Source organism: Salmo salar, chromosome 02 (genome assembly GCF_965601325.2).
Source record: "Salmo salar chromosome 02, fSalSal1, whole genome shotgun sequence".
NCBI lineage: Eukaryota > Metazoa > Chordata > Actinopteri > Salmoniformes > Salmonidae > Salmo > Salmo salar.
Genome location: NC_138292.1, coordinates 84,009,656 through 84,021,398, shown reverse-complemented (window position 1 = coordinate 84,021,398; position 11,743 = coordinate 84,009,656). Strand labels below are relative to the sequence as shown.

The following is an 11,743-nucleotide window of genomic DNA, read 5'->3' as shown; positions in this document are numbered from 1 at the left end:
TTAGATGTGACCAGACTATTAAAGCCCCTCTGTTAGATGTGACCAGACTATTAAAGCCACTCTGTTAGATGTGACCAGACTATTAAAGCCACTCTGTTAGATGTGACCAGACTATTAAAGCCACTCTGTTAGATGTGACCAAACTATTAAAGCCACTCTGTTACATGTGACCAGACTATTAAAGCCACTCTGTTAGATGTGACCAGACTATTAAAGTCACTCTGTTAGATGTGACCATACTATTAAAGCCACTCTGTTAGATGTGACCAGACTATTAAAGTCACTCTGTGAGATGTGACCAGACTATTAAAGCCACTCTGTGAGATGTGACCAGACTATTAAAGCCACTCTGTGAGATGTGACCAGACTATTAAAGCCACTCTGTTAGATGTGACCAGACTATTAAAGTCACTCTGTTAGATGTGACCAGACTATTAAAGCCACTCTGTTAGATGTGACCAGACTATTAAAGCCACTCTGTTACATGTGACCAGACTATTAAAGCCACTCTGTTAGATGTGACCAGACTATTAAAGACACTCTGTGAGATGTGACCAGACTATTAAAGTCACTCTGTTAGATGTGACCAGACTATTAAAGCCACTCTGTTAGATGTGACCATGTGACCAGACTATTAAAGTCACTCTGTTAGATGTGACCAGACTATTAAAGCCACTCTGTTAGATGTGACCAGACTATTAAAGCCACTCTGTTAGATGTGACCAAACTATTAAAGCCACTCTGTTACATGTGACCAGACTATTAAAGCCACTCTGTTAGATGTGACCAGACTATTAAAGCCACTCTGTTAGATGTGACCAGACTATTAAAGTCACTCTGTTAGATGTGACCAGACTATTAAAGCCACTCTGTTAGATGTGACCAAACTATTAAAGCCACTCTGTTACATGTGACCAGACTATTAAAGCCACTCTGTTAGATGTGACCAGACTATTAAAGCCACTCTGTTAGATGTGACCAGACTATTAAAGCCACTCTGTTAGATGTGACCATGTGACCAGACTATTAAAGTCACTCTGTTAGATGTGACCAGACTATTAAAGCCACTCTGTTAGATGTGACTAGACTATTAAAGCCACTCTGTTAGATGTGACCAAACTATTAAAGCCACTCTGTTACATGTGACGAGACTATTAAAGCCACTCTGTTAGATGTGACCAGACTATTAAAGCCACTCTGTTAGATGTGACCAGACTATTAAAGTCACTCTGTTAGATGTGACCAGACTATTAAAGCCACTCTGTTAGATGTGACCAGACTATTAAAGCCACTCTGTTAGATGTGACCAGACTATTAAAGTCACTCTGTTAGATGTGACCAGACTATTAAAGCCACTCTGTTAGATGTGACCAGACTATTAAAGCCACTCTGTTAGATGTGACCAGACTATTAAAGCCACTCTGTTAGATGTGACCAGACTATTAAAGCCACTCTGTTAGATGTGACCAGACTATTAAAGCCACTCTGTTAGATGTGACCAGACTATTAAAGCCACTCTGTTAGATGTGACCAGACTATTAAAGCCACTCTGTGAGATGTGACCAGACTATTAAAGCCACTCTGTTAGATGTGACCAGACTATTAAAGCCACTCTGTTAGATGTGACCAGACTATTAAAGTCACTCTGTGAGATGTGACCAGACTATTAAAGCCACTCTGTGAGATGTGACCAGACTATTAAAGCCACTCTGTGAGATGTGACCAGACTATTAAAGCCACTCTGTTAGATGTGACCAGACTATTAAAGTCACTCTGTTAGATGTGACCAGACTATTAAAGCCACTCTGTTAGATGTGACCAGACTATTAAAGCCACTCTGTTACATGTGACCAGACTATTAAAGCCACTCTGTTAGATGTGACCAGACTATTAAAGACACTCTGTGAGATGTGACCAGACTATTAAAGTCACTCTGTTAGATGTGACCAGACTATTAAAGCCACTCTGTTAGATGTGACCATGTGACCAGACTATTAAAGTCACTCTGTTAGATGTGACCAGACTATTAAAGCCACTCTGTTAGATGTGACCAGACTATTAAAGCCACTCTGTTAGATGTGACCAGACTATTAAAGCCACTCTGTTAGATGTGACCAGACTATTAAAGCCACTCTGTTAGATGTGACCAGACTATTAAAGCCACTCTGTTAGATGTGACCAGACTATTAAAGTCACTCTGTTAGATGTGACCAGACTATTAAAGCCACTCTGTTAGATGTGACCAAACTATTAAAGCCACTCTGTTACATGTGACCAGACTATTAAAGCCACTCTGTTAGATGTGACCAGACTATTAAAGCCACTCTGTTAGATGTGACCAGACTATTAAAGCCACTCTGTTAGATGTGACCATGTGACCAGACTATTAAAGTCACTCTGTTAGATGTGACCAGACTATTAAAGCCACTCTGTTAGATGTGACCAAACTATTAAAGCCACTCTGTTACATGTGACCAGACTATTAAAGCCACTCTGTTAGATGTGACCAGACTATTAAAGCCACTCTGTTAGATGTGACCAGACTATTAAAGTCACTCTGTTAGATGTGACCAGACTATTAAAGCCACTCTGTTAGATGTGACCAGACTATTAAAGCCACTCTGTTAGATGTGACCAGACTATTAAAGCCACTCTGTTAGATGTGACCAGACTATTAAAGTCACTCTGTTAGATGTGACCAGACTATTAAAGCCACTCTGTTAGATGTGACCAGACTATTAAAGCCACTCTGTTAGATGTGACCAGACTATTAAAGCCACTCTGTTAGATGTGACCAGACTATTAAAGCCACTCTGTTAGATGTGACCAGACTATTAAAGCCACTCTGTTAGATGTGACCAGACTATTAAAGCCACTCTGTTAGATGTGACCAGACTATTAAAGCCACTCTGTTAGATGTGACCATACTATTAAAGCCACTCTGTGAGATGTGACCAGTCTATTAAAGTCACTCTGTTAGATGTGACCAGACTATTAAAGTCACTCTGTTAGATGTGACCAGACTATTAAAGCCCCTCTGTTAGATGTGACCAGACTATTAAAGCCACTCTGTTAGATGTGACCAGACTAATAAAGCCACTCTGTTAGATGTGACCAGACTAATAAAGCCACTCTGTTAGATGTGACCAGACTATTAAAGCCCCTCTGTTAGATGTGACCAGACTATTAAAGCCCCTCTGTTAGATGTGACCAGACTATTAAAGCCACTCTGTTAGATGTGACCAGACTATTAAAGCCACTCTGTTAGATGTGACCAGACTATTAAAGCCACTCTGTTAGATGTGACCAAACTATTAAAGCCACTCTGTTACATGTGACCAGACTATTAAAGCCACTCTGTTAGATGTGACCAGACTATTAAAGTCACTCTGTTAGATGTGACCATACTATTAAAGCCACTCTGTTAGATGTGACCAGACTATTAAAGTCACTCTGTGAGATGTGACCAGACTATTAAAGCCACTCTGTGAGATGTGACCAGACTATTAAAGCCACTCTGTGAGATGTGACCAGACTATTAAAGCCACTCTGTTAGATGTGACCAGACTATTAAAGTCACTCTGTTAGATGTGACCAGACTATTAAAGCCACTCTGTTAGATGTGACCAGACTATTAAAGCCACTCTGTTACATGTGACCAGACTATTAAAGCCACTCTGTTAGATGTGACCAGACTATTAAAGACACTCTGTGAGATGTGACCAGACTATTAAAGTCACTCTGTTAGATGTGACCAGACTATTAAAGCCACTCTGTTAGATGTGACCATGTGACCAGACTATTAAAGTCACTCTGTTAGATGTGACCAGACTATTAAAGCCACTCTGTTAGATGTGACCAGACTATTAAAGCCACTCTGTTAGATGTGACCAAACTATTAAAGCCACTCTGTTACATGTGACCAGACTATTAAAGCCACTCTGTTAGATGTGACCAGACTATTAAAGCCACTCTGTTAGATGTGACCAGACTATTAAAGTCACTCTGTTAGATGTGACCAGACTATTAAAGCCACTCTGTTAGATGTGACCAAACTATTAAAGCCACTCTGTTACATGTGACCAGACTATTAAAGCCACTCTGTTAGATGTGACCAGACTATTAAAGCCACTCTGTTAGATGTGACCAGACTATTAAAGCCACTCTGTTAGATGTGACCATGTGACCAGACTATTAAAGTCACTCTGTTAGATGTGACCAGACTATTAAAGCCACTCTGTTAGATGTGACTAGACTATTAAAGCCACTCTGTTAGATGTGACCAGACTATTAAAGCCACTCTGTTACATGTGACCAGACTATTAAAGCCACTCTGTTAGATGTGACCAGACTATTAAAGCCACTCTGTTAGATGTGACCAGACTATTAAAGTCACTCTGTTAGATGTGACCAGACTATTAAAGCCACTCTGTTAGATGTGACCAGACTATTAAAGCCACTCTGTTAGATGTGACCAGACTATTAAAGTCACTCTGTTAGATGTGACCAGACTATTAAAGCCACTCTGTTAGATGTGACCAGACTATTAAAGCCACTCTGTTAGATGTGACCAGACTATTAAAGCCACTCTGTTAGATGTGACCAGACTATTAAAGCCACTCTGTTAGATGTGACCAGACTATTAAAGCCCCTCTGTTAGATGTGACCAGACTATTAAAGCCACTCTGTTAGATGTGACCAGACTATTAAAGCCACTCTGTTAGATGTGACCAGACTATTAAAGCCACTCTGTGAGATGTGACCAGACTATTAAAGCCACTCTGTTAGATGTGACCAGACTATTAAAGCCACTCTGTTAGATGTGACCAGACTATTAAAGCCACTCTGTTAGATGTGACCAGACTATTAAAGCCACTCTGTTAGATGTGACCATACTATTAAAGCCACTCTGTGAGATGTGACCAGTCTATTAAAGTCACTCTGTTAGATGTGACCAGACTATTAAAGTCACTCTGTTAGATGTGACCAGACTATTAAAGCCACTCTGTTAGATGTGACCATGTGACCAGACTATTAAAGTCACTCTGTTAGATGTGACCAGACTATTAAAGACACTCTGTTAGATGTGACCAGACTAATAAAGCCACTCTGTTAGATGTGACCAGACTATTAAAGTCACTCTGTTAGATGTGACCAGACTATTAAAGACACTCTGTTAGATGTGACCAGACTATTAAAGTCACTCTGTTAGATGTGACCAGACTATTAAAGACACTCTGTTAGATGTGACCAGACTAATAAAGCCACTCTGTTAGATGTGACCAGACTATTAAAGCCACTCTGTTAGATGTGACCAGACTATTAAATCCACTCTGTTAGATGTGACCAGACTATTAAAGCCACTCTGTTAGATGTGACCAGACTATTAAAGCCCCTCTGTTAGATGTGACCAGACTATTAAAGCCTCTCTGTTAGATGTGACCAGACTATTAAAGCCCCTCTGTTAGATGTGACCAGACAATTCCCTTAAAGACAGCAATTTAAATGTAAACAATAGAGAGAATGAATCATCCAAATATCACTTGAGTATCTATAGCGCTGGAGGAATGACACACTCAGATAAACACACACACAGTGTCAGAGGTCACAGGACCATTTAAACACATGGAATCTGATCTACACAGTCAGAGGTTACAAAGGGACCATTTAAACCCATGGAATCTGATCTACAAAGTCAGAGGTTACAAAAGGACCATTTAAACACATGGGATCTGATCTACTCTACATACATAGTCAGAGGTTACAACAGGACCATTTAATCATATACAATAATTGTTGTATGTTTGTTTTCTAATAATAAACATACAAATATATTTTGGGGTATATTTTGTACAATAAAATTTCATATGGTGTAAACAAGTAAACACATTCTCAGTCAACAATATAAGACAACAGGAGCACTGTTTATGTTCTCTGATTAAGTTTAAGTCAATGTGATGTGAAATATCAATTTACACACTAGTAAGGCTTCTTCCCTCCTATGTGGATTCTCACATTAAGTGGTTGTGATGAGGAATATGTCTTCCCACAGTCTGAGCATTGTTAAGGCTTCTCCCCTGTGTGTATTCTCTCATGCACTTTCTGGTGTCCTAACTGGGTAAAACTATTTCCACACAGAGAGCAGTGGTAAAGCATCTCTTCTGTGTGCGTCCTCATATCTTTTCATGTTCCCTAACTGTGCGAAACCTTTTCCACACAGAGAGCAATGGTAAGGCTTCTCTCCTGTGTGTGTTATGTCTTTTCAGGTTAGATAAGGGTATTTCTATAAATAAAGGGCCAGTATGACATCAGGGTCAACATAAAAAAAAAAAAAATGGTTTAACATACATTTAAATATGATTTTCTTGCAGTTTCACATGTGTAGTTACAGGAATAAAAGGCACACCATCAATACTCCTCTAGCACCCAGTGTGTGTGACTGTCGATGGAGGTAATAATCTATGTAGACCTCATGGCCTTTTTTTTGTTCTTGCTTTGCCTGAAGCGTTTTCTACTGACCCCAACATCTTTTTGCAAACTGTCTCTGTAGTTTGTAGTTCTTAACCTGTTAGGGCTAGGGGGCAGCATTTGCACGTCTGGATAAAAAAATGTACCCGATTTAATCTGGTTACTAATCCTACCCAGTAACTACAATATGCATATACTTATTATATATGGATAGAAAACACTCTAAAGTTTCTAAAACTGTTTGAATGGTGTCTGTGAGTATAACAGAACTCATTTGGCAGGCAAAACCCTGAGACATTTTCTGACAGGAAGTGGATGCCTGATGTGTTGTATTGACTTTAAACCTATCCCATTGAAAAACACAGGGGCTGAGGAATATTTTGGCACTTCCTATTGCTTCCACTAGATGTCACCAGCCTTTACAAAGTGTTTTGAGTCTTCTGGAGGGAGATCTGACCGAACAAGAGCCATGGAACGATGATGTCCCATTAGACACCTGGCGCGCGAGTTCATGTTGGGTACCCTCGTTCCAATACGTTATAAAAGAGTATGCATTCGTCCACCTTGAATATTATTCATGTTCTGGTTAAAAAAGGCCCTAATGATTTATGCTATACAACGTTTGACATGTTTGAACGAACGTAAATATATTTTTTCCCCTCGTTCATGACGAGAAGTCCGGCTGGCTTAGATCATGTGCTAACAAGACGGAGATTTTTGGACATAAATGATGAGCTTTTTTGAACAAAACTACATTCGTTATGGACCTGTGATACCTGGAAGTGACATCTGATGAAGAGAATCAAAGGTAATGGATTATTTACATAGTATTTTCGATTTTAGATCTCCCCAACATGACGTCTAGTCTGTATCGCAACGCGTATTTTTCTGGGCGCAGTGCTCAGATTATTGCAAAGTGTGATTTCCCAGTAAGGTTATTTTTAAATCTGGCAAGTTGATTGCGTTCAAGAGATGTACATCTATAATTCTTTAAATGACAATATAATATTTTACCAATGTTTTCTAATTTTAATTATTTAATTTGTGACGCTGACTTGACTGCCGGTTATTGGAGGGAAACGATTTCCTCAACATCAATGCCATAGTAAAACGCTGTTTTTGGATATAAATATGAACTTGATAGAACTAAAAATGCATGCATTGTCTAACATAATGTCCTAGGAGTGTCATCTGATGGAGATTGTAAAAGGTTAGTGCATCATTTTAGCTGGTTTTATGGTTTTGGTGACCCTGTCTTTGACTTGACAAAACATTACACACAACTCTTGTAAATGTACTGTCCTAACATACTCTAAATTTATGCTTTCGCCGTAAAACCTTTTTGAAATCGTAAAACGTGGTTAGATTAAGGAGATGTTTATCTTTCAAAGGGTGTAAAATAGTTGTATGTTTGAAAAATTTGAATTTTGACATTTATTTGGATTCAAATTTGCCGCTCTTGAAATGCACCTGCTGTTGATGGAGTGCACCACGGGTGGCACGCTAGCGTCCCACCTAGCCCATAGAGGTTAATCATATTCAGTGAACAAGCCAAAGCCTTCCTAGTTGCAGATTGTCTGGACTTTTGATAGGCCTTAGGCTACTGCTTCAACAACTGCCACTTCCAACATCCCCTTCTGTTGTGGTTCCGATGTTCCTTTGCGGGAAAATGACTGCCTTCCTCTGTGAGGCCTTGTCAATGAGCTCCATGATAGCAGTGACGTACTGTGCTGCCTGTTTTGACATACAGGCTTCAGCCACTTGAGGCTCTTCCTTCTGGACTCCGTACATCTTGCCCTGCTATCTGCAAGGCTCTTTTACAATGTTCAAGTTAGTTTCTAGGTTCTTTATCCTCTTGTTTCTTGAGACTAATTCTTTCTGCTCCCATATTATCTTGTTATGCTGCGTTGCCTGTTCATTCTGCGTTGCCATTTCTTTGTTCTGACTATATTTTTGCCATCTTTTTGCTTTTTCTCCTTCATGCTCCTCTTTTGACCTAGCTGCTCTCTGTTGATGTTTTCTTTAAGCTTTGCATTCTTCTCTCTGTTGTTCTTCTGCAATTCAGTTCTTCTTGTGTTTTCTTAACACGTTTCTGGTCGCTCCGGTCTTCCTCTCTTCGCTTTGCTCTCATCTTCCTCATTCTCCAGGAAGCACTGGCATTATATATGTTTCATGCTGCTGCAGCTTTTCTGCCTTCTCCCTCTCTTTGCTTGAAATGTTCCTCTTTTTTAGGATACTATCAGCAAGGGACATCTCATGTCTACATGTTTTGTTGTAGTTTCGTCCTTTGTTTAATATTTCCTCATATTTTTGGGGGTCTTTATTCTTTATGCTGGTTCTCCAACTTGGCTTTATGGTTCCACTGTTTATTCTTGGAGAGGATGGGACTCGTTCATCCTTATTGCATCTTATACGTAGCTTGTATGGCAGCTTTTTCTTGGCCATTATGCAACTTTGAGTTTTGAACCTGTAAAATTCCAAATAACATTTTATTGTAAATACAACACACAAAGCATTAAAAGTGTATTTTAAAACTGTCTAACAATGTATTCTGGCAGGCTAGGTAATAATAATAATATTATCTTATAGATTAATCATAAATAAAGGACGACAAGTAGGCCTTTGGAAAACAGCAGATTTTGAAAATGTTCTAATGTAGCTTATGTCAGGTTTTCACTCTCAAAATAACATTTTCTCATAGAAAAATTACCAAATTGAATGATCTACACTAGTGAAAACATCAAACTATAAAATTACACATATGGAATCATGTAGTAACCAACATAAAAGTGTTAAACAAATGAACATATTTTTTATATTTGAGATTCTTCAAATACCCACCTTTTGCCTTGACAGGTTTGCACACTCTTGGCTTTCTCTCAACCAGCAATACCTGGAAAACAATAATTTGTTAATTTGACAACAACAAAAATAATATATATATAATGGATTAGACTTCAGAATTGCATTGGGGGCATTCTTATATTTCACAGCCTTGACTGTGGATTGTGGATCAATGAAATGGAGTATCAGCCTACTCAGTAACAACCACAGAAAACCACTGTAAAATATTGTTTTCCAACATATTTTTCAAGAAGTGACAGTTAATGGGAAACACATATCGGTTCAGTGTAGAGTTTGTGCCTCTGTTTTTAAGACAATACTCACTGGTGTTAATCAGATCTTCATCGTTGTTCTCTTCTTCCTTCTCCTGCAATGTGACCCTTAACTCCAAAAACGTCTTTCTCTTATTTCACCGTGACAGTCCTCTCCTTCTTCGACTCTAAAAACGGCAGCCTCATCTTTCTCCTCCTCCTCTTATTTCACTCTGAACGCGTCTTCCTTTTCTTTCACTGAAACGTCTTTCTCGTTCACTCTAACAGCCTCACCCGCTACTTATTGTTTTTAACTGTGACAGCCTCGTCTTCCTCTTTCACAAGAGCTTCTTCCTCTGTCCAACAGACCTCCTCTTCTTTAGCAGGGGAGAAGTAGCTGAGATGTTAGCTCGTCTCAGTATGAATTATTTTGGGGTGCAAATTTAGCAAGCAAATTACCTTTTAATCAACTAGTAGCTAGAAACGTTAACGTAATCATGTTTAAAAAACTGCAATTCGTGTAGCTACACAACATTTGTTAAAATGTTTGATTTTATACTGGCTAGGAAGCTAACGTTACCGAGGTGGTAGTCTCAGTAACCTGTTGTTATTGAAAATGCGTCCCGTTCCGTCCACTAGATTATACGTCACGCAAGAAGCATCACCTGAAATACTCACATCGCCATCTGCTGCCTGGAGTGGGTAACGCAGTTTAGAAAAATATTCACTACATTATTTATTTTGCAAACAATGTCATTTTGTTTTGTCTTTATTTCTTACAGCCAATACTGTCTTCTACGCAGAGGCAGACCTGAGTATGTACATTATGAATAAATACTGTTAGAATAGGAATTATTCATTATTGTTTTTGTCTTTTTTTCCTTCACATCTAGACGTGATGTGACCGTTGGTGATGCGCGGGTGGTCGATTTTAGCATGTAAATCTGGGTGGGGCAAAATAAAATAATAGTTTTTTTAGATACATGCCAGCAAAGCCACTACACAACACAGCACTAAACAATACATGAATTGCACTATAACAGTGACAAACTGTTAGGGCCTACATAAAGCTGTCCCAACAGCAAAGATTTATTTTAGAATTTTTATTAAAAAGCTAGAAATACATACATATTTCTTAATTTCATGTTTAAAATTCAATTGAAACCGAAATCAAAAACTGTGATAAGGCATACTTTCAAGATATTTCTGTATTTAATTTTCAATAAATCGTTAAAAAAAATGTGTGTAGATGGGTGAGAATTCTTTTTTAAAAATCCATTTTGAATTCCGGCTGTAACGTAACAAAATGTGGAATAAGTCAAGGGGTATGAATACTTTCTAAAGGCTCTGCATGGGCCTACAAATTACCTAAACCTTCCACTTCCATCATGATTCTCACCCCAAATAATTGGGATATAAATGTAAAAAGCATGTCAAACATCCTTCCTCCCAATTAAGTTTCTATGTGAGAATTGCCAGAACAATCTGAGCTACCAAAAATATTTTCCATCCTTGCTCCACCCACATGATAAAACTGTCTTCCTATGAGGTTTAATCCAGACTAGATCCTTCAATAAAAGAGCAGAGCACATCATCACAGAGTGGCTATAGTGCTTCACAGGATATACTTTAATTGTGCATTATTGTTATTTGGTAGGCTACTACACTTAAAAGGGCAACCTGCGGTTCAAACAACAACAAAACAGGCACCCTGCCACTGTTTCGGTATTAAAAGATCCAATGCAGCCATTTTCTCTCAATATCAAATTCTTTCTGAGTAACAATTAAGTACCTTACTGGGATTGTTTTCAATTAAAATGGTCAAAAATAAACAAAAATAGCTTCTTAGCAAAGAACAATTTCTCAAGCAAGAATTTTGCTATGTCTAGGAGTGGTCTGAGCGGGGAGGGGAAAACAGAAAAATAGCTGTTATTGGCAAAGAGATTTGGAACTCTTTCTTATTGGTCTATTAACTCATTTACACCTTGGTGATGTCACCACTCAGGCCAAAACTCCTTCCCACCAAAACAAGTTGAAATTTCAGGCCATCTTTTCACAAAGTTTTTACACTAAAAGGGTATTATCAAATTTTTTCACAATTTCACAGTATTATTCCAACCTCAGTGTGGAAATATAAATAAAACAGGAAAATCACATTTGGAATTGAATGTCCATTGTTT

General features: G+C 38.5%; 1 long non-coding RNA gene across 1 annotated transcript; it reads right to left on the bottom strand.

Moving 5' to 3' along the window:
* Window positions 1-7,778: 7,778 nt before the first annotated feature.
* LOC106590983 (uncharacterized) lies at window positions 7,779-10,161 on the bottom strand. Its single transcript, XR_001325148.3, has 3 exons — window positions 9,637-10,161; window positions 9,310-9,361; window positions 7,779-8,935 (listed from the first exon to the last, which is right to left on the bottom strand). It is a non-coding gene; the product is annotated as an uncharacterized LOC106590983 (long non-coding RNA).
* Between the last annotated feature and the right edge of the window lie 1,582 nt (window positions 10,162-11,743).